The sequence below is a fragment of the Mustela lutreola genome, chromosome 4, assembly GCF_030435805.1.
Source record: "Mustela lutreola isolate mMusLut2 chromosome 4, mMusLut2.pri, whole genome shotgun sequence".
NCBI lineage: Eukaryota > Metazoa > Chordata > Mammalia > Carnivora > Mustelidae > Mustela > Mustela lutreola.
In genome coordinates, this window is record NC_081293.1 from 13,329,254 (window position 1) to 13,351,250 (window position 21,997).

General features: G+C 51.6%; 1 protein-coding gene across 1 annotated transcript in view; it reads right to left on the bottom strand.

Moving 5' to 3' along the window:
• The window catches only part of SLC18A2 (solute carrier family 18 member A2), a 38,111-nt gene extending 37,966 nt beyond the window's left edge, over window positions 1-145 (bottom strand). Inside the window, exon 1 of the mRNA XM_059173066.1 lies at window positions 43-145. The gene's annotated coding sequence lies outside the window, so the exon portion shown is untranslated. The remainder of the gene's footprint in view (window positions 1-42) is intronic.
• Between the last annotated feature and the right edge of the window lie 21,852 nt (window positions 146-21,997).

Consider the following 21,997-nt stretch of genomic DNA (forward strand, 5'->3'; position numbering starts at 1 on the left):
CCGGACCCCGCTGTCCCCGCGCCGCCCCTCCGCCCCCGTTACCTCGGGGTCGCCTGCGGCAGTCCGCCCTGTGCCGTGGGCTCCGTCCGTCCGCGCGGCTCCCGGTTGCGTCTCCGCCTCAGCGCCCGGCCGCCGCCGCCGCCGCTCACTTTACCCGGTCCGGCTCTGACGTCACGGCAGCTGGGGGCGGGAGGGCGCCACCTTCCAGAACCGGCCTCGGCGCCCCCGCCCAGACCTGCGCGGGCCTCCGGGGATCTGCGTCTGGACCATCCCAGGTGGCCTGGGTGAAGCGGCCGGGGAGTCAAGGGAAGAAGATCAGGGGTCCCAGAGCGAGAGGTCAAGGGTCCTGAGGTTAAGGTCAGAGCCAAGATTACAGCTTTCACCCCCAGGAAGGGGCTGCAGCTGCTCTTGGAGACTCACTGCCCCTGAGATTGGCCTTGAGGACATGAAGGCTGCCAGATGAGAGTGCCAGGGAAAGGGGTCACAGGGTGTTGGGAGACAGGGACACATCTCTTTCCAGGGAAGCCACTCAGAACCCCACCATTCCTCTCCTCTCCCCCGGGGAGCATGAAGCAGGGTGCCACTTGGAACCTTTGACCGGCAGGTCCTTGGGTCCCCTCGGGTTGGGGTGGGGAAACAGGAGGGAAGGGGACACCTCCCACAGTCACCCCCCCAGTAGGAGAGGGGATAGAAGACTCCAGCCCCAGAGCCTAGGACTCAGAACTTAGGAGCAGGGTCCTGGGCCTCTGGGGCCAGCCAGAGCATGTCACCCTGGACAGGGGACACTAGAGACCAGGTAGGTACCTGGCATTTTCGTAAAAGGACTGGGGAGGCAGCTGGCCCCACCCTGTATGCTGTAGTCCTCTACACTTTGTGCTAGACCGAAGAGAAGGGGAGGTTGGAGGGGGCGGTCTGGTTAAGACAGGCACAGGTGCCTGTGGGATCACAGGAGCTGTAATCCTCACTCCTGAGGGGTAAGGACCCACCTTTGATTTCCAAGTACCTCCATTTTATAAGCCGAACAGAAACAGATGTCCTGACACCGCTGCAGCTTTGGAGACCCTTCTAGAGGGTGGAAGGAACCAGCGCTCTTTTCTTGGAAAGCCACTTAAAATAAATGTTACCCTCCTGTGGTCTAACCATGGAGCCCAGCCTTGTTTTATTAATGTTGGTCTATTGTCAGCTGGAGGCTGCTTACAGCAGAGGGGGGGGTGCGTGGTGCTCCCCTCTCTCAGCTCCTTCCTCCCATACACCCCCATGCTGCCCCTGATGTATGAAGAAGATGGCTGGATAAGTAAGTAGGTCAGTAACATGGGGACTCCGGGAGGTCCCAGGATGTGTCCACTGAAATATTAAACAGGGAGAGAAGGAAAACCACTTAGGAGGAGAGAGCGGATGGCAGGGAGCCGTGTAGATGGCCGTGGACCGTATCACACTCGTGGAGGGCCCCCAAGTGCCTGGAGTTTCAGAACCCAAAGACACAGACTCTGCCCATGCGCCCGTGGGCAGAGATGTGTCATGGTAAAGGGTTCTGGTCAGGATGCCTGGGTCCTGTTCTGCTACTTCCTTGGTAGGTGACCTTTGGCAAATTATGTAGCCCTTCTGTGCCTTGGTTTCCCCTGCCTGACACAGGGATACTAATTTTGATGACTGCAGGGTTGTAGTGAAGATGAAGTTGGAATCCCTTAACAGAGTGCCCTGCCCAAAGGGAAAGCTGGGTGTGTCCGCCATTCATTCAACCAGTAAGGATTTATTGAGTGCTTACTATATGTCAGGCACAATGGTTGATGCTGGGGAGATAGTAATGGTCCAAGCAGACAAAATCACCTTTTGGGGGGTGTCTACACATGCTGGTAGCAGCGCCGTGCAGGTGAACACAGGAAGCCCCTCCAACTCCAGCCCCGCCAGCTAGCAGAATCAGGCACCAGGGAAAATGCCACTCTCCTGCTCCCTCCCTGTGATCTCGGCCACCACCCCTGGAACACCATACCTGACAGCAGTGTCTTCAAACTCTTTTGTTCATACCCACCCAAGAATCCTTTAAAAATATGTATGCCCCACACATATTTGAGTTGGCACCTAAAATGTTTTTTTTAATAAATTTAAATGGTTTGGGGTGTATTGTATGTGTTGACCTTAATATATAAACCATCATAGCACTTATTTAAATGTACCCAATGGAACATAAATAGTACAAGAATACAAAACCACCATATTATACTAAAAAACACAATGCAGTTCCTCTTTAAGTCAAAAAATTTACATTATGTTCTTTACGTCTGCAAAGTATATTTTCACTCCACTTCCAACAGAATTTGATCCAAATGTAATGTTTTTATCACAACTTCTTAATTCACCATCTTTTTTTTTTAAGATTTTATTTATTTATTTGACAGAGATCACAAGTAGACAGAGAGGCAGGCAGAGAGACAGAGAGAGGAGGAAGCAGGCTCCCTCCCGGGCAGAGAGCCCGATGTGGAACTTGATCCCAGGACCCTGAGACCATGACCTGAGCCAAAGGCAGAGGTTTAACCCACTGAGCCACCCAGGCACCCCTTAATTCACCATCTTATCTATTATATGATATATGTAACAAATTATGAATAGGCATTAGTTTTTAAATTTTTTATGGTTGTAAATTTTACAATTCTCTTTACTATCATGTTATTCTAACAATCATTAGTAACATATAAATGATAAAGGCATCATACACACATGAATTTTGATAAATAATTATTATACGTTTATTAGAAAAATTGTATTAGAAGGACATAACTGAATGAGATGGGGGGGCGGTTTGGAGCCTTGACTAAACAGACCCTAACATTTCCTCTGGGTGTTTTTAAGCCTCAGGATGATAGAACACAGTAAGGTGGTAAGAAGCAGGTTGGATGAGAGGTGGGCCTCTTCTTTGACTGGTGGGGGACCAGAGATTATTGAAAGTGATAAAGGGGCAATCTCATGTCTCTACCTGGGTCCATCTCAGCCAGATCAATTTTAAAATAGAGGACATGTGTAAATCGAGGGTCTCCCATGGCTTGGGAAGCCTTCATGTATGTGTGTGTGTGTGTGTGTGTGTGTGCGTGTGCGCACACACCTAGTGTCCTGGCATTACACGTTGAAGATCCAACCTGGGAAGCCCACTCTGGTCTGGGTCTTTTGGTCTGTACAAACTTTTCTTAGCCCACTTAGCTCTTGCCTTCCCCTTCAGCCACCCTGGTTCCTCTCAATGTTTCTCAGCCTCAGGGCCTTTGCACTGTTCCCTCTGCCTGAGAAGTTCTTCCCCTCCTTCTCCTGGTTATCTCCTTCTCATTCTTTATCATCCCTAACACCACTTCTTAGGAGAAGCCATCCTTTTGTGGACCTCACCTCCAGTATCAGGGCTTTCTCTTTCAAACCCTCATGGAACTATTACTTCCTCCAAAACTTGTCTGTCCATGAAGAATAATATTCCCATAAGTGTGATCAATTACCTCTGTGTCTCCAGATATCAGGACAAGGGACACTCTTTTTGCTCATCACGAAGGTCGCCGAACACAGGCAGTGCTCATTAAATAGCTGCAAAAAGTGCATGCACTGGGCAGGGAGAGTTCCCTTCCGACGCGGAGCCGTGGGAACCAGAGAGAAATCCCCTTTGCTTGAAGGGGAAGTTTCCATTCTTCTCTCTCTCCCCTACTGAAGTCCATTCCTTGAGGACCAGGCTCTGAGAAAGCCTCCTAGGAACACATTTGTTCTCCCTGGGAACTCGGACTGGTGAGCTCAGCCTTTCCAAACTCTAGGGACTGGGAAGGTACAAAGGTACCACCAGGGTTGACTTTTTTCAGTAAATTTCAATATTTAGGAAAGATAAGGCATGAATGATAGGGAGCTGCTTAGAACGAAGCAACCATTTGACATAGGCATTGTTTGAAATAAACCAGAATGCATCTCAGCTATGGATAGCCGGGTCCTGACTGGGTCACTCTTACAAATTATATGACTTTGGGCATATACTAAACTCTTTTGCGTCTTGTTTCACATCTGTCACTCAAGCACGATAAGAGGTCCCCTCCCAGAGTTGTCACGGGGATTCGGGGAGATGACGCTTGCCTATTGCCAGGTGCACAACAGATGTTCACGCTCATAAAATATTGTCTGGCACTGGAAACAGACACACGAAAAGATGCTCAACATCACTCATCATCAGGGAAACGCGAATCAAAACTACAATGAGATATCACCTCACGCCTGTCAGAACGACTAAAATCAACAACACAAGAAAGAGAATATTGGCGACAGTGTGGAGAAAAAGGACCCTGTTGCCCTGTTGGTGGGAATGTATACCGGTGGAGCCCCTGTCCAAAACGACAGGAAAGTTCCTCAAAGAGCTAAAACTAGTACTACCCTATGATCCAGGAATCACTCTACTGGGTATTTATCCTCCAAATAAAAAAAAAAAAAAAATTTAATTCAAAGGGCTACATGCACCCCTTTGTTTGGAGCAGTGTTCTTGACCACGGCTAAACTGTGGAACCAGCCTAAGTGTCCGCAGATAGATGAAGGATAAGGAAGATGTGGTGTGTGTCTATAACGGAATATTATTCAGCTGTAAAAAAAAAGAGTGAGACCTCATCATTTTGCCCTGACACGAATGGAGCTAGAGAGTGTAAAGCAGAGCAAAATGTCAGTCAGAGTAAGACAGGTACCATATGATTTCACTCCAGTGTGGAACTTAAGAAACAAAACCAAAGAGCAAAGGAGCGGGGAGGCAAACCGAGAAACAGACTCTTCACTACAGAGAACATGCTGCTGGCAACCGGGGGGAGGTGGGGGGGTGGGGGGGTTGGGGGGGGTGGGGGGGACACAGGTGCTGGGGATGAAGGGGGGCACCTGTGAGACACACCAGGGGATGACTGGAAGTGTCGAGTCACTATAGTGTTCGTCTGAAATTAAATATAACACTGTTCACTATATTGGAATTACAATGAAATCAAAATTTTAAAAAGTGTTCTCTGGCGTTGGAAAAGTGAGTGTGCTGCGTAACCTGGAAGGCGCAGGCGGTCCGTGGGGAAAATTCTCAGGTCCTCGCCCATGAGAGAACTTGGAATTCGGGAAAACAGACTGAGTGGCTGGGCATTGAACTGTGAGATGCAAACAGTGCCCGGAGCACAAATGAACAAAGGCATCCTGAAGAGACAATGGTTGGGACCATAGCGAAACCTGATGTCCACGTCAACACAGGGGAGAGCCAGGCACAGGGTGGAGCAGGCGGGTCCCACGAAGGGAAGCCTGAATGGCCACCGAGCTCTTGAGGAGCCACTGGGGCACACCAGTGACGAGAGACACGCCAATCAAAGACCGTGAGAAACAGAGCGACACCCATTGGCCTGGCGACAGTTAGGGAGTGGGTTAATGCCACTTGTTGATGATGTAGGGAAATGGGGTTCACCTTGGGAGTGAGGTGGGGGGACTGGGGCAGCCTTTCTGGAGAGCGATCAGGACAGCTTGGGGGAATGAGGCAGCAGTCTCTCCCCCTGCCTGGGTCTCGGGGAAACCCCGAAGGGGGCCAGAGCAAGCAAAGACATTGCAGTGTCCTCCCCAGCGGTGAGCAGCTGGAGGCCAGCCTGGTCTCCATCCCCTGGAAATAAGGAAGGGAAATGAGGAGGAGCCCCCTGGAGCCGTCAGCGGCCGCCTGTCGGATTACCTGCGCGTTTGTGCCCAGATTTCAGTGTGGGGTAGGAAAGCAGGGCGGGGCGGGGCGGGGCGGGGCGGAGAAGAGCAAGTTCTAGGGCATGATTGCATGTTGGTTCATGAAAAGCGCACAGAGCACCCCTGCCTATGTTGGGGCTTCCTGTCCAAGGCTATGTATTGAGCACGCAGGAGTGGGTGCCTTTTAGGGGGAGGCCCCCAAGCGTGGGGATCCGGGATGAGGTGGGAAACTGGAAAGACGTAGACATAAACCAAGAAATGGGCCTTGCAAGGACCCACGACCATAGTGTGCACAGAACAGAGACAGACCATCAGCTCTCTGCCCACGAGGTTCCTTTCCAAAGGGGCTGTCAGCCGTGGATGCCTGGAAGAGACAAAGGCTTTCCATGTGGAGGTGGCTGTATTGAGCACGTGGCCACACATGGACCGTGTCTCCCAGGGACGGGCAGGGCTGTGCTGCGTCTCTAGCCCGACTGAGGGGAAGTGACAGCCGATGGAAACCCAGATCCTCAGGAAAGAATGAAGAGCTTCGGAAAAGGTAATAAAATACCTGGCTAGCTGCGAAAGACTCAGATGTTTTCTGTTTTCTTTCTCTTTTTTTTAACCATTTTCCTTTACAAACCTTTAACTCTTTAAAAATATAACACTATCTGGGTGCCTGGGTGGCTCACTCATTAAGCAGCTGCCTTTGGCTTGGGTCATGATCCCAGGGCCCTAGGATCGAGCACCGTATTGGGCTCCCTGCTCAGCGGGAAGCCTGCTTCTCCCTCTCCCACTTCCCCCGCTTGTGTTCCCTCTCTCGCTGTCTCTCTCTGTCAAATGAATAAATTAAATCTTTTTCAAAAAAATAAATAAATAAAAATACAACCTTGTCAAACAGAAGTTAAACACTCTTCTGATGGATACATGACATGTGCATGAATTACTTATAACAACGATAACAAAAAGGCGGAGGTGGTTATGAGGCTATGAATTGAGCAGACGTCTCTGTTTTACGTGCAGTGGTAGATTAGTACCTGTAAATGGACTATAAAAAATCAAGGATGTATATTGCAATCTGTAGGGCCACCACTGTAAAAAAAAAAAAAAAAAAAAAGACTAATAATGCAAAGGAGACTAGTTAAACAGGAAAGTTAAAATTAAATGGAATTCTACGAAGTATTCAAATAATTTTAAAAGGTGGGAAGGAGGAACAGATGAACCAAACATAGAGGAATCAATAAAATGATAGAGGATATCCAGCTATACCCCAAATCACATTCAGAGGTTAATGGACACTACAATTAAAAGACAGAAATTGTCACAGTGGATTTAAAAAAAAAAAATAGTCTGAACTCTACACTGCCCGTAAGAGACACTCTTTAAATATAAAGACACAGACGGGTTGAAAGTCAATGGGTGGGGAAAATATACCATGGAAACCGTAGGCACATATGCCAGGAGCAACCATGTTAATGTCAGATCACAAGGATTCCCAAACCAAATGTTAAACGGTGATACAAAGAAGGCGCTCTCCTCATGATAAGTGATCGGTGTGGCAGGAAGACATTGTCATCATAATGCCAATGTACACCATAACAGAGCTTCAAAACAAAAGAAGCAAAGCCAGCAAGAAAAAATACAATTTCACTGTCCTAACTGAGGGATTTAATGGAGCCCCTAGACCAAAAGAACCAGCAGGCATGTAATATCAACACGATACCAACAACCACGTTGGCTTGATATTTATTTATCCTGAACCACACCGATTTCATTCTTTTCCAGTGCTCAAGGAAGGTCTCAGCCAGGATCTGTCCTATTAAAGGACAGATTCAGCTAACGCGTTGTTTGGTTGGTTGGTTTGGGGTTTTTTTTCCTTTAAAGCCAGTTCTATCAGTCATTGAGTCTACATAGGAATAATGAGGCTATGATTGGGAACAAATGCATGTCATTTCCATTCGTTTCTGAGTTCTTCTGCATAGTGCAAAAGAACATTTTCTGTTTAAAATTGAACCAAATCTGTTGTGGTTTAGGAGGGAAGGGCAAAGCCAATGTCAATTTACTTGAAGGATGCCTTGCTGACTGCCGATAAAATTAAGTCATAGATGCTCTAACTTAATAATTCAATCACTGGATTAGCTGGCTTCGTGCGGCATTATCTGTAAAACGCAGGTCTCCAGGTTTGGCCACTTTGATAGAATCGCCAACCTGTCTGAGGACATTCGCTGTAATTGAAGGCTGCAAGGAGCCAGCCAGCTGTGAAGAGAGTGTCTCATCAGCCTCATGCCGTCATATTCCCCCCTCACTCGGACCATTGCAGTCACCCCAGTGGCTACCCCAACGGCCACCCAGACCTCCCACAGTCCAGCCTCCTCACCACCAGCAGGAGAGAGCTCGGAAACACCAGTGTGGTCCTGCCACTCCCTGATCTGAAACCCTTCAGTGGCCTTGCACTTGGGGAAATGTCAGATGTCTTCAGTGAGGCTCAGTAGGACCCTGTCCAGAGTCAACCACTCCCTCCATTTGCCATGTCGCTCTTGTCTCTGATGGAAAATCGGATTTCCTGATGACTAGTTGAGCTCTCACATGGCTTCAGATTGTCCTAAGGGTCCCAGCACTGCAGCCTGAAAGGTCCTCGCCAGCCTCGGTCACGTTGCCTTCGCCCTCTAGGCACTCAAGGCAGGTTCTCTGCCTCTGGGCCTTTGCACTGTCTGCTCCTTCTGCCTGAGAGGTTCTTCCTCTTCCTCTTTGATTATCTTTCTCATTCGGAGTCTCCCGTCTATCTGTAAACCCTGTGTTCCTTCTCACCCCAGAGCCTTTCCTCAGACCATTTCAGCTGCCTGGAAGGTTCTCCCCTCTTCCCATTTATCTACTTAATCCCCCCTTAGCCTTTAGGTTTCAGGTCAAGACATTTAAAAGTGAATGGATGGACTTTTAACGTAAGCCTCACCTTTCATTTTAAAGGTTTCCATAGAAATGTAGTTATTTTATCTTTCAGCCATATGCTAATTTTTCTTCAGCTTCCCAACAGCAAGCATAAAAAGGGAAGCCGATTTCAAGTGGGAAGCGAGGCATTCTCTTGTAGCTCCTCCGGAAATGTTCTGTAGTGTTAAGCAAAGTCTCCTTTTCCTTGATACTAAACTTCTGAAAGAAAAAAAAAGTAAGTAGATGGAAAAGTATTTCCTCTCAGGGAAGTCCTCACCGACCCTTATGCATAGGTCCCTGGGCTGTTTCGATAGGGCCCTAAACCTGTTATTCCTGGCACTAATTATAATCACGATTTTATGGCAACTGTGATTACTGTCTGACTCTGCCTCCTTCTCCATGCCAAGCGGAAGCCAGGGCCTCTGGGGTCTTGCCCACCACGTCTTCCCTCCCCCCGACCCCCCAGTGGCACAGAAAACAGCATCCAGTAAATGCTGTGGTTGGCTCACGTGCCTCATCACCTAAGCAGGGAGCAGCAGCTGCGGGGAACGAACTGAACCCACCAGAGCCCTAACAGGGGTCTCACCTGGTCTCCGTCCAGCCCCTGCCTTTGCAAAGGTGACTCCCTCCACCGCAGTGTGCGCCCCCTTCTACCTGTCCAAGCCTCCTCTCCTCCTACCCGGTTTGGCCTGAAAAACTTTTTCCCCACCATCCCACAACTCAGCAAAAAGCCCACTCCATTTCTGATGCCGTGAGGGACGGCTGTCTCTGCTTGTTCAAGTCTCAGGGAACTGAATCATTCAATGCCCCTCCCCTGCAGCCATCCCGGCCCCTTGATCCCCCAACCTCTGTTCCTTCTTGACTTGGAATCTTTGCTTAGAAGATCCCACCACCTCGAAGGACCTTCCTGCCCTTGGGCAAGGGAGACCAGCAAGAAGCGAAATGCCCAGATGTCATCACAGGTGGTGGAGGGGCATTTTCGCCATCGAAGCATGGCTGCGGTAGAGGCTTCCTTCAATTCCACAGAATGGCTCCTCTTTCCTCTTTCCCAACCCCCATCACCAACTCCTGCTCCAGCAGCTTCCTGACCGGCCTCCCTGGCAGCAGGTGCTCCCTCCAATGGGTCAGAAACTCCATGGATCTCCATGAACCACAGCTTCCAAGGACCCCTGCCACAGCTCAAGAGCCTTACATGACTCCCTAATACTCACATCTAAACCCTTCTGCTTAGCTTTTAGGGTCATCTACAATTCTCCCACCCTACCCGCCCCCAGCTCCTCTATGCCCCTGTCACAAACCTTATTCACATTTTCCTCAGCCCCCAGAGCCCAGCTGGAGTCCTCTCTGCACATCAAGCCTGGGAAAACTGCTACCACCCTCGCTGGGTTTCTGCCCCCAAAACCCCCATTTTATAAAGCATTGCCAGAGTGCAGTGTGCCCCCACCCCCAACAGGATCATCTGGGCTCATTCTCTTTTCTTTTTTTTTTTCCCAGCTGGACCTTTAACTCCTTGACAGCGAAAGAAGTGTTCTTGTCCACCTTTGTCTCCCCGAGGAAGCTTGCATGGAGCTACTCGCAGAGTAGGGCCACAGGACTCAAGGTGAGGAGCCCTGCAGCCAGAGCCAATTCTGCCCCAGTCAGCTGCGCCTCGGTTTCGCCGTCTGTGATGCACCAGGTAGACCTGCACCGTCCAATGCAGGAGCCACTTACCCCATGTGGCCTTGAAATGCAGCCAGACTCGAGATGCACCTTTATGTTCTATTTAAATACACACTGAATTGCATGCGACGACTTAGTACAAAAAATGTATTTTGCTAAGAACTTTGGTGTTGTTTACATGCCCAAACAATACTATTTCAGATACGCTGGGTTAAATAAAATATATTATCCAAACTAATTTCACCTGTTGCTTCTTCTTTTAACGTGGCTGCTAGAAAGTTTAAAATTACTTGCATGGCTCAAGTTCGTGGCTCGCTCTCTATTTCTCCTGGCCGTGCTGGGACATCAGGGCTGGAAGGGACCTTGGAGGCTGTGGAGTCTAAAGGCTGCCCTTTCCACACAAGGAAGCACTCAGAAATGGACACAGCCTGGCCCGATGTCACACGGGTGCGAGGCCAGGCAGTGGGGACTGGAACTCTGCTTCCTGGACCTTTATGTTTCGGGGGCAGGAGTGCTCTGACGCTGGGGGTACCAACAGGTGGGGGCCCACAGGTGGTTCTCGGTAGGAGAGGACTCTGGGAGAAAGCACAGATGGGATGCAGCTCTGGGCTACCTACCACCCCCACTTCCCCCTACCCCCCTGCTCAGAGCTGTCTTTGTCCACTTGCTATGCCGACCGCACGCCCAGACATTCGCAGCGCAGGAGATTTTCGTGGCTAATCAATAGTCCAATAGGGCAGGCTGCAAAGACCCAAACCTAATTATTTTGTTCAGAAACTTGTCTGTAACTAAAAGGCATCTGAGAAATCACTGTCACCATCTCCGTGGGGGGGAGAAAGACCCAGTCATTACATCCAATTGAGTTTATATTGACTGTGGTCTTGTTGTAGAAGATGTTGTCTCCCCACAAAACCAGTGCTGGGTGCCGCAGGGAAACACGCACGTAAACACACACGCACGCATGCACGCACGCACACAGAGAGCTTTCCCTTTTCCAGGAGCCTATGGAGAAGGTTCTGGTTCACCCTTTCTGCACAGGTGGCCTGACCCACTGCTACTAGAGAGACTTTCTGGGTCTTGGTCTTGTTTTGTTCCAGATTTTGCAACCTTAAATTCCTCTGAGGGGAGAAGAAAATGAATCCCTTTAATTCATTTAAAAATTAATTTAAGTGGTAATATGAGAGAACGTCTCCTACCAGCCCCAACATTCACCAAACCCCCCAAATGGAAGAAAAGACTCAAGGATAAGAAACCTTTTGGAGGGCGCCTGAGTGATTCCGTCCATTGAGCGTCTGCCTTCGGCTCAGGTCATGACCACAGAGACCTGGGATCCAGCCCTACTTCGGGCTCCCTGCTCAGCGGGAAGTCTGCTTCTCCCTCTCATCCCCCTCCAACTCATGCTCTCTCTCTCTTGCTCAAACAAATAAATAAAATCTTTAAAAAAAAAAAAAGCTTTTGGAAAATTAGTTAAGACGTTTGACTTCAGAACCGTTGGTCAGTAGGAAGAATCTGGAAGCCTCCTGAGCGTGGGCACATTGGGGTCTATGAAATAAGGGGTGGTCGCTCTTACAAGGAAATACCAAGTGACCACTTACAAAAATTAGGGAGCGCAGTGCTTACCATAGAAAAACATCCAAGAGATGTTATTCTCCAGTGCAATCAGAGCTCACAGGACAGCATGCCTGTTACAATCCAATTTAGGGAAGCAAGCACATTTATTACCGAGGCTCTACGTGCCGGTGCTGGCGTAAAGTGCACTCAGCTGGGTTCCGGGTGGGTGTTGGTCACCCCCCGAGGGCGCCCATGGTCATCATTTCCAGGGAGTGAGATTGGGAGGGGGGCAGTGTGTAGGAGGCTAAAGATCTTTATTTTCCACTTGTAATTGTATGCCCTTCTATATTTTTAAGTGTTATTTATCACAAGCTCCTGTAGCTTCTTTCTCATATTTTTTTATCATGAGGTGTATGCACAGAAGAAGGCACAGCACACGTATTTATTGTCCAAAGAGGAGTCGTTCAGTAAGCCCCTTGTGACCCCCATCCAGGTCAAGATGTAGAAGCCCCAGAGCCCCTGGGTGCCTCCCCTCCAACACAATCACCTCCCCTCCCCTAAAAGTAAGCACTCTCCAGACTTGATTGATGACCTTCCTTGTTCTCCTTCTGGTTCCTTTTGTGCAATGTCACTGGTGAGATTCAGCCGTACCTTGTATAACTGCTGTTCATTCATGTTCATTGCTATCTAGTAGTCCCTGATACGACTGTGTCGAATTTTCCATGTTCATTCTGTGAACAGACGCTGGGGCCTCCCCGATCTGGGGCTCTCATCTGCCAGGCTGTGGTGGAGATGCGTGTCCCTCTCCCTGGTGCACGTAGGCATGTGTGTCCCCAGGGTTTGCACGTGGAAGAGACTGCTGGATTGTGGGGCAGGCACAGCTTCACCCTTTCCAGGCAATGCCAAATGCTTTTCAAAATAGCTGCATGAACACATATCGCTAATTTTAAAGGTTTTTTTAAGATCTTCATGCAAATGAAAAGAAAGGAAGGAGAGAGGAGTAATAGGAAGTAGCCTCACCGCTGCCCCGCTGCCTGCACCCCTGCGTCCCAGGACCTAGGACGCCATGCGCCTTTTGTTGGCACCTGGCTCTCCCACCACCCGAGAACTTGAACCCAAGCCTTCCCCGGCAGGCTCTGCTGCCTCTCCTCGGCTGCTTGATGGCCGGACTCAAGCAGCCATCTGTCAGAGCCTGCCGCATCTCCCTCCGCAAACCCCCAGAGGGTAAGGCTGGCTGTCGCTAAAGGTCAGGTCTCCCCACAGAGCCTTGCACAAGGCTTTGCACACTGAACTGTGCACCATTATTGCCCAGTGACTCTAATTTTGGGAATGATGTCCTTTTGCGACAAACCATTCCGATAATTTTTTGAAAGATTTTTATGGTGCTTTCGCCTTTCTACAAAAGTACCATATTGACTGCAAAAAGCTGCTTGCAAAAAGTTTCACTTTTAGTGGTTTGAGGGAATCTAGTGTTTAAATGCACGAGGATTCACCTAATTGTTCTCTTTTGATGGACATTTGCACTGTCTGTCAGTGATAAGTGATGTCTGAGGGAACAGTCCCTAGGATCACAGCTTTCCATATCTGTGCAATGATCGCCTTCAGGAAAACCCCTAGAGTGTGCATATGGGGTGGCATATGGAGTCCAAGAGCAGGAAAATTCACAACATGAGTGAAGTCCATTTCAACCTTCCATAGCTGTTCTTTGCAGAGCGCAGATGTTGGGAGGGTTTACAGAGACACTGGCTGGCGTCCTCTCATTCGTCCCCTCTAAGACTCTGGTCACCTCCCCTCATCCCCTGAGCCTCTAAGTCTCCTCCCCGAAAAGCAAGTGAGCGTTCCCTCACCCTGCCCTGGTTCTCCTCTAGAGCCCACGACACCCCTCCAGCCTCCAGTCCCACACTGGGCCAGCCTTCGGCCTCACAGACTCAGCTCCTGGCCCCAAACGCCTCCTCCTCCCTAGAAAATCACTTTTGCTCCTTGTAAAAATCCAAAGTCTTCTTGTCTTCTCAAGGAGACATCTGTGTTTTTATTTTCTGCCGTCCTTTGAGCTCTGCTCCAATGAAGCAGTTACCAGGGTTGTGCTGGAAGATTCTTTATGAGGGACTCAAGGAAGAAAACCTTTGAAGAAACAGAAGATGTGAGGGTGAGGTTGTCAAAAAGGGCGGCCCTCAGAGCGGCCCATCCCTTCCAATGTCTGGGGCAAGGCTCTCCCCGACCAAACCTTAGACGTGTTCCTGGGAGCCTTCTTTCCAACCAAGCCTTGCTCTCGGGCCTGTCTTCAGCCGGCCTAGTTCAGCCGTAGCAAGAATCTTCTAAATCAGTTTAGCAAGAACCACCCCCAAACTTTGATATTGATATCTGCTCACCCTCCACATCTGACCGCATTCCATACCCCTCGCCCTGGATGTCTGATCGCCCTGGTCTGCCTTCATCGAAAATCCTGTTATGTAGGTTCACCAAGAATCTCTCTACCCTTGCTCCCTGCTCCTGGAGATTTTCATTCCCGGACCCTCTCACTCCTCTCCTTGGCTATTTGTCCCCAGGTGACTCTGCAGGATTTGAACGGAGCCACCTGAAGGCTGGGGAGAAGGATACCCAGCCCCCTAGAAGGGGGACAGCCCTCCCCCTCGCCCAGAGCCCTGCCCGGCGCCCATCTGTGGGTGGTCCTCATCATCCACAGGGCCCCCAGGTTCTCATGGAGAATGATAGTCCCTCCTACCCCGCCCCGCAGTCAGGGAGTTACAGAAAGGAATGGCTCAAGGAAAGGACATTGACAAAGGGTAAAACTCTCTGTGTTGAGATGCACTTGTGAAGGTGCCATTTCCTCCAACGTGTGGCCGGCCGTTCCCACTTCCAGACTCATCACACAGCCACAAGAGAAGGGGAAGCAGACTGCCCACCGACCAGCTGCTTCGGGCGTCTTCCCTCTGCTCCCCGCAGCTCCCAACTCCCCAGAGGATGAGGGAGGGGTGGGGTGGCAGGCCTGGAGTGTTGGTGACCCTAAACCCCACATATTCCCAGAAGAAGGGGTCCCCCAAGGTGTTGAAGCCAAGAGGTCACTAATCCTTCGCGGCTGGTGTCGAGGGGCTGACTCTGCTGCAGGCCCACCGTGTACCTGGGGCTGTGCAGTGCAAAGCAGGGCGTGGCTTCCACTTCCTGGGATCCTCTGGTCTCTGGTGGACCCCAGGATAATAAGGCAAGAGGACAAAATTTCAACAGTCCCCATGTAGTGGGGTAACTTCACCAAGTTCGGGGTATTTTGAATAGGAGCTGTTCTCTAATCCAGAATCTCTGTTTCTTGCACGCATTTAGGATAACATACAGGCTAAAGAAATAAATACAAGGGCACTCGGGCTTGGGGCAAAAATAGCCGCTTGAACCTCCAGTGGGCCCAGGTGGCGCATGGCCCTAAATGAGCCTGTTTGGTTTTGCTGCATTAATAAAGCTTTCCTGCAGCTCCTCCAGACAAGAGACGGTCAGTGAAACACCCTGTCCCCAACCTATTTCCTGCTTCCCTGTCCAGAGAGTGTAAATGGCTTTTGGGAAAAACTCGGGTCGCCTTTGTAATGAGGGCCTGGTGTCCTCCAGCCGCCTGTTGGGGAGGGAGAGGGGGCGGCAGAGGGCCTGCTCCGCACGCTGCCCACTGGGTTCTCCCCCATTTCGGGAGAAAACCAGGAAGGGCACAGGGTGAGAGTCGGGGCCCAAAGCAGCAGCAGCACCGGCGGGGTCCCGGCATCTCATCTAGCAAGTTCTTCAGCACACATCGTGTTCTGAAGCTGCGCTGTCCAGCCGGGCAGAGACGGCAGGCCCCGAAGTACCACGGGGCAGGGGCCTCGAGGCCGGGCTGGGATCCCAGGTCTGACAAGGGCAGGTGTCCAAAGCCCCAGGTCTGCTCTTTCCAACACTCAGTGAGGTTCCTGACTGTATGTAAAAGGAAGGCAGGATGTCAGTCACCCAGGTAGAGCAACATCCTGAAGGCAACCTCGCTGTTCTGTCCGTCTCTGTGTGTCCAACCAGCCTGGGGAAGCCACCGTCTCCTTAGCAGTCAGCAACACAGAACATTCCATCTGGAAAAAGCCTTAGGGAATCCTTGGTTAGTGGTTTTCATTCCTGGCCCACCGTTCCCCACCCCCACTTTTTTTTTTTTTTTTTTTTTTTTTTTTTTTTTTTTTAAGTTATGAACTTCTTTCTTCCAACAAAATGCTACCGGGAAATAGAGCACGCACATAAAACAGAGCTCAGCAGAGCTACTCAGTCACAAGCGGTGACTGGCATCTCCTTCTTTCCGCATGAAAACCCCTGGACCCAGGCAGCCCCTTGTTTTACACGGGGGAAACTGAGGCACAGAGCAGCGATCGGGTTGGTCTCGTACCACACGGACTCTCCAGCGCCGACCTGGGTCCGGGCACATGGTAGGCGCTCGGTCAGTACTGGCTGGATAGTGACTCCGGGAGGTGCTGACCGCCTCCGCTTGGTCATCTCTGTGTCACTGCACACAGGTCGCTTTTTAAAGAGACTACGGGGGTAGATGGGGGAGGGCAGGGGCTGCCACGGCAGAGAGGTCCCCTAATTGCCTAGGTTTTGAATTTGTAGGCTTTGAAAGGGTTTGATTCTTTGATCTAAATGACAAGAACAAAAGCAGAGCATAAAAGGGCCAAAGAGATGAAAAGAAGCCTTAATTTGTGTCCCCGATGGCGGTGCGCTTTGTGGTCCGGCTTCCGAGCTGCTCCAAAGTTCTCTGCCCACCAGACGTGCGTCTGTCACCACGGCAACAGCAAGGGCACGGCTGGGCCTCCAGACCCCGAGGAGCCCCTGCCAGCCCCGCCCTGTGCCTGGCTCTTCCTGGGAGCTGGGTGAGGAGCCCGAGGACGTCCCTCTCCCGTCCAGCTCAGCCCGGCCCCTCTCTCACCCAGCTGTCTTATGGGTTCTCTGTCAGGAGGAGGGGAACGGCCTGGGCCCATCAGACTGTCTTCACCCACTGTACACCTGTCGGTTGGAGAGTCTACGCCACTAGCACCTGGCGCAGAGCGGTCCCCGGTGGGTGAATGAACAGACGCCCAGAGCCACATACCCATGAAGGGCCTTGTCTACGACCGGCTGCATCGGGGAGGTGCATGCAAAATGGGGCCTGCCCACGCGCCTCTCGAGTCACCGTGGAAGAGAAGAAGACCAAGTCAGGACAGCCTCCCCGGCTTCCGTCTTCAGCACCCGAAAGGCCGGGGCCGCCCATCCCTGTGTGGGGAAGAGCAGGGCCCGAGGGCAGGCTTGGGCTCCATCCCCGACACGTCAAGTGAAGCTGCAGGGGAAGCAGATGTGAACGCAGAGCTCCGGGGTGAAGGACCGGAGATGGTTTTTACAGACGCTGGAGACCACAAGGGAGGCAGTGGAGCCCAGAAGAAATGAAAGGCCTCAGGTGTGAGCTCTGGAGCCAAGGCCATGAGGGAGTGTCAGAGGGCGGTGTGCAACGGAAGCTCAGAGAAAGTGACAAGTACCGGCTGGGGAAGAAGGGCACAGCTGAGCACAGGGGCCACCGCGTGCGAAGAGGGGAGCTGGGAAAGGATGTCCCCACCCCTTGCGTGCTGGGGTGTTAGCTACGAAATGCACCCCGCCTGGATGGGGGTGCACATCCTGCCTGAGCCTCCAAGATCCAGACCACCCCAGAACCACTGCGGACTCTCACTTGAGCGTGTCCTGCAAACGGAGGCTGAACACACCCTTCCCACCTCGCAGGCAGTGGGGCATGCTGGAGGCAACGCAGCTGTGCCATTTTCTGCCTCCTTTTCATAGTAATGGAAATAGTTAGAAATTTTTTAAGAGCTTGCAAAGCTGGGCCACCATACTTCCCATGGATGACCTTGTTTAGCCTCACAACCCTTTGATATAGGTACTATTTCTAGGTCAATTCGAAGGGGAAAGAAACCTAGATTCAAGGCTGGCCAAGCAGCAGCCTGTCACTGTAGGCCAAGGTCTAACCACTGAGCCACACTGTCCCTTCCCGGTCAGTGTGACACCGAGGGGTGCTCTGGAGGAAGATTCTGGACTGGCTAGCTGATTGCCTTCCTCTTCACCCTTTCCATTAGTCATCTTCTTTCTGGGCATCTCTGGATAGCAAGCCGTCCTACACCTGGCAGAAACCAGAGCACAGATCTTGGTACGTTATTTTAAGGTCACTTTACTGTGTGCCCAGGCTGAGGCAGCAGGAAGAGATGTGATGTCCCTCAGAAATATGGCTGGACCTCTGTCTGGAGAGGACGTTGTAAGAGCCAGCAGGAGCCTGGCTTAAGAGACTGTTCCTTTGGACACCGTTTCCTTCTTGGCTGGGGTAAGAGGGAATCAGGTGTTATGGATGTTCAACTTAAGGGTCCTCCTGAAAAGAATCCAAAATCACCCAACCCAAACCAGGTGAGAACATGAATATTTGCTTAGAACAAGAACAAATAACAAATTACAATGCTGACAAATACAAAAACACGCCCCTATGCGGCCACATTGTCAGAGCTGCTCTGGGCCATGGAAGGTCCCTGAGCTCTTGTTTTCTTAGCTTCCAGGCAGGTCACCTCTGTCCTTCACACACTGACCTTGATCAGAGTCAGTGGAAGTCTCTGACCCGTAGTTTCAAGTACTGCCTTCTGGGGCTTGGGGCTGCCCACCCAAACTGGGGAAGGGGCAGTAGCAGAAAAGTTTCCAGTAGTTCTGAACTGGGACCACCCCAGTGATTTGGCACAAGCATTCAGGGGCAAAGGCTCTGACCCAAACCCCAACTTGTATCTTCTCTGTAGACGACCCACAGGGATTTATTCACACAAATATGTTTGCCATGAACCTACTCCAAGCCAGCCTCCCACTAGGGCCTGGGGCATACCACCATGATGAACCACACAGAGCTGAAAAGATTTAGATTTGTAACATGGTTGGAGAGCCTGGCACATACTAGCTGCTCATTAAATGTTGGGTTCCTTCCTTTCTTCCCATCTGGCAGCACCCTTAGAAGCTGAGGCCTAGGCCAGAGCAATGCACCCAGCAGCCACCAGCCAGGGCCCTAGGACACTGGGCCCCTCCTGCTTCCACCCAACAAAGCAGGGGACACCTGCTTTTTTGGCCACCTGGCCCAACACACACACGGTGGAAGCAGGACTACAGGGGCTTTCCTGACAAATCGCCCCCGCCAAGTGGCCCAGAAGCAGGCGTCCAGTTGTTGGGGTCACTCAGCAGAGCAGAGTGGCAGCCAGAACGCGCACTCGGTCAGGTGTCCTGACTCCCAGACCCTCTGTCCCCAGTGGCCCATCCGGAGGCCCTCCCAAGCCTCTTGCTGTCAGGTAGGCTTGGCCCTGGCCCGCCTCCCTTAGGGCAGTACTTCTGCTCCGAGGACAAGGGCTCACAAACGTGCTGCTTCCCCCATGTCCGCGGCGGCGGAAAGGCGAGGGGCCTCCTCTTTGGGGACCCCGGCGAGAACAGAAGTCTGAAGCCGCCACTTGCAGGGAGGCCCTGGCGGACGCGCCACCTGCTGGCCTTGGAGCGCGGGGCCCGAGCGGTCTGGTGGCGCCACCTGCTGGCCACTCTGGGGAGCGCGGTCCAGCCGCCGGACACGTCCTAGTGCGCTGGCGGGAGCGGTTCCTCCGGGTTCCCCACCCTGTGAAGCTCCGAGTCCTCATCTCCCCTGGCAACACCGGCCAGGACCTGTGACCCTTCCCTGGGCAGCGCTCGCTTTCGCAGTCCCCAGGCTCTGCGGGGACTGGGCCTCCCAGGGCGGCTCCTTCGTCCTTCATCCTACGTCTTAAGTGTCACCTTGAGAGAACTGCTTAACATCCTAGAACAGAGCTTCAGTTTCTTGGGGCGCCTGGGTGATTCAGCGGGTTAAAGCCTCTGCCTTCTGCTCAGGTCATGATCCCAGGGTCCTGGGATCAAGCCCCACATCCGGTTCTCTGCTCAGCAGGGAGCCTGCTTCACCTGCCCCCTCTGCCTGCCCTCTGCGGGCTTGTGATCTCTGTCAAATAGATAAATAAAATCTTTTTTTAAAAAAAAGAAAAAGTTCAGTTTCTTCTTCTGTTAAAAAAAAGGGGGGGTAGACTCTAACAATACCATGTGCTGGTATATGGGCTGGTGCACAGCTGGACAGGCCAACCTTCACAGCCATAGGGCAGCGCCTCCCAAAGGCTTTGGTCCAGGGGCGGAAAGGTCAGAGACAAGCTGTGCGTGGGCACCTGTAGTTTCTGCCCCAAGTGGGAGATGCAGTAGGTGATCACCGAAATGGTCCCTTCTGTCCCGGTCCAGGAGCCTCTGGGCCACTTCCCAGTCCCCTAAATTCCCAGGCTGACTCTAGCCAAGCTGAGACCCACAGCCCTTTCTAGAGAGCCCAGTGCTGCTGGGGATTTGATCACGGGCTCCCCTGATCACCAAGAGTTTGGAGAGGACAGAGTGTTAGCTCTTCTGGGGACAGGTCCATTCCAGTCTGCAGGAGGCCCTCCCCGCCAGAGGGTCTACCTCTGCAGGGTGCTTTCCCCATCCAGGAGACCTCATGCCTTCCCCCGGTGACTGTTCCACCCCACCCCAGCCCCCACCGCCCTGACCACCAACTGGTGAGTCTCAGGGAGGCTATGAATACAGCAGTTAGAGCAATGGTTTTCAAGCTTGAGAATCCAACATTCTAAATCAAATATCAGAATCCTCAGAAGGTCTTCCTAAAACAACACTGAGTTCACTGTCCAGCATTTTGATCTAGTAGGTCTTGGATGGAGCCTGAAAATCTGCATTTCCAACAAGTTCCCAGGGGATGCAGCTATCTGATGCACTTAGAGTCAGCTTTGCCACGTCCCTCAGCTAGCTACTTGGCCTCGGCTTCCTCATCTGTAAAATGGGCACCATTCTCTCAGTGCTACAGGGACTGTTAGATAAGACCATGGGCATGAGGACTCCGCTCAAAGACGCGGATATGGCAAGTGTGCAGTAAGTGGGGGCTGACCTCTGTGGAGTGGTGTACCTGGTCCTGCCCTCCGTCCCCTCTGTGTATGCGGCAGACACTGCTGCCCAGGGGGAGGAGGAGGCATGTGGGGGGCTCAGTCAGTTAAGTGTCCCGCACATGGATGCAGAAACAACCAGCCCAGGGTGGCTGGAATATGGGGTGCGTGTGGGCAAGAAATGAGGAGCAGGAAGGCATGCGGGGCCATTTCCCAGAACCGCCGAAGACCACCCACTAGCAAGTCCCCTAAGCAAATGATCGGGATGCTTAATCTACGTAAAAATGTGTCCCTGACAGACGGCACACGTTTGCATTGGAACAGGATGTGCCTTTGCCTCCAGAAGGGAGGGGCCGAGATTCGAAACCACCTGTAATGACCCCCATGCTTCTGAGGGTGTACCCGCGTCATCCACCTTGCCAGTGGAAAGCAGCAATCACTCCAGAAATGTTTGTAGAACTCAGTGAACCTTGAAGAGCCCTCCGGTCCGATCGTGTGCTCCTATCTGAGAGGCCCATCCAGATTGAATCTTGAGTTCAAGGGGGCTTTGCTGCCCCCCGGGCCTCTGTGGTTTCAGGGAGGTTAAGAAACCCTATAAAAGGGCGCCTGGGTGGCTCAGTGGGTTAAGCCACTGCCTTCGGCTCAGGTCATGATCTCAGGGTCCTGGGATCGAGTCCCGCATCGGGCTCTCTGCTCAGCAAGGAGCCTGCTTCCTCCTCTCTCTCTCTCTCTCTGCCTGCCTCTCTGCCTACTTGTGATCTCTCTCTGTCAAATGAATAAATAAAATCTTTAAAAAAAAAAAAAAAGAAAAAAGAAACCCTATAAAAATCCTAATCCTGGTGAGCCACTGCCTGAAATCCCATTTTCGGGGCTTTCTGTCTCTCCGTGGTTCTTGCTTACCCTTTCGTGGGGCAGGTCTTAAAGAGTTGAAGGGGCAGGAACCTTGTGGTTGTGGGGAGGAGGAGGAAAGATCCAGAAAGGAAGACCCGAGGCCGGTCTGAGAGCTGGCCCTTGGCAGTGACCTGAAGCCAAGACAGACCAGAAAAGGTTCAAAAGGTAGGTGCTTCCTTTCCTTTCTAACTGGAATCTCCCAGCACTTCTTATTGGTGTTTGTGATTTTTGTGCTATGCCTCGGAGCAAGTTTCGTCACTTACCTACGGACTCATTTTGCGAATCACCAGATTTCCAAGATCCTCTCAAAGAAGTTTTCCAGAAACACTGATTCTCTCAAATAAAAC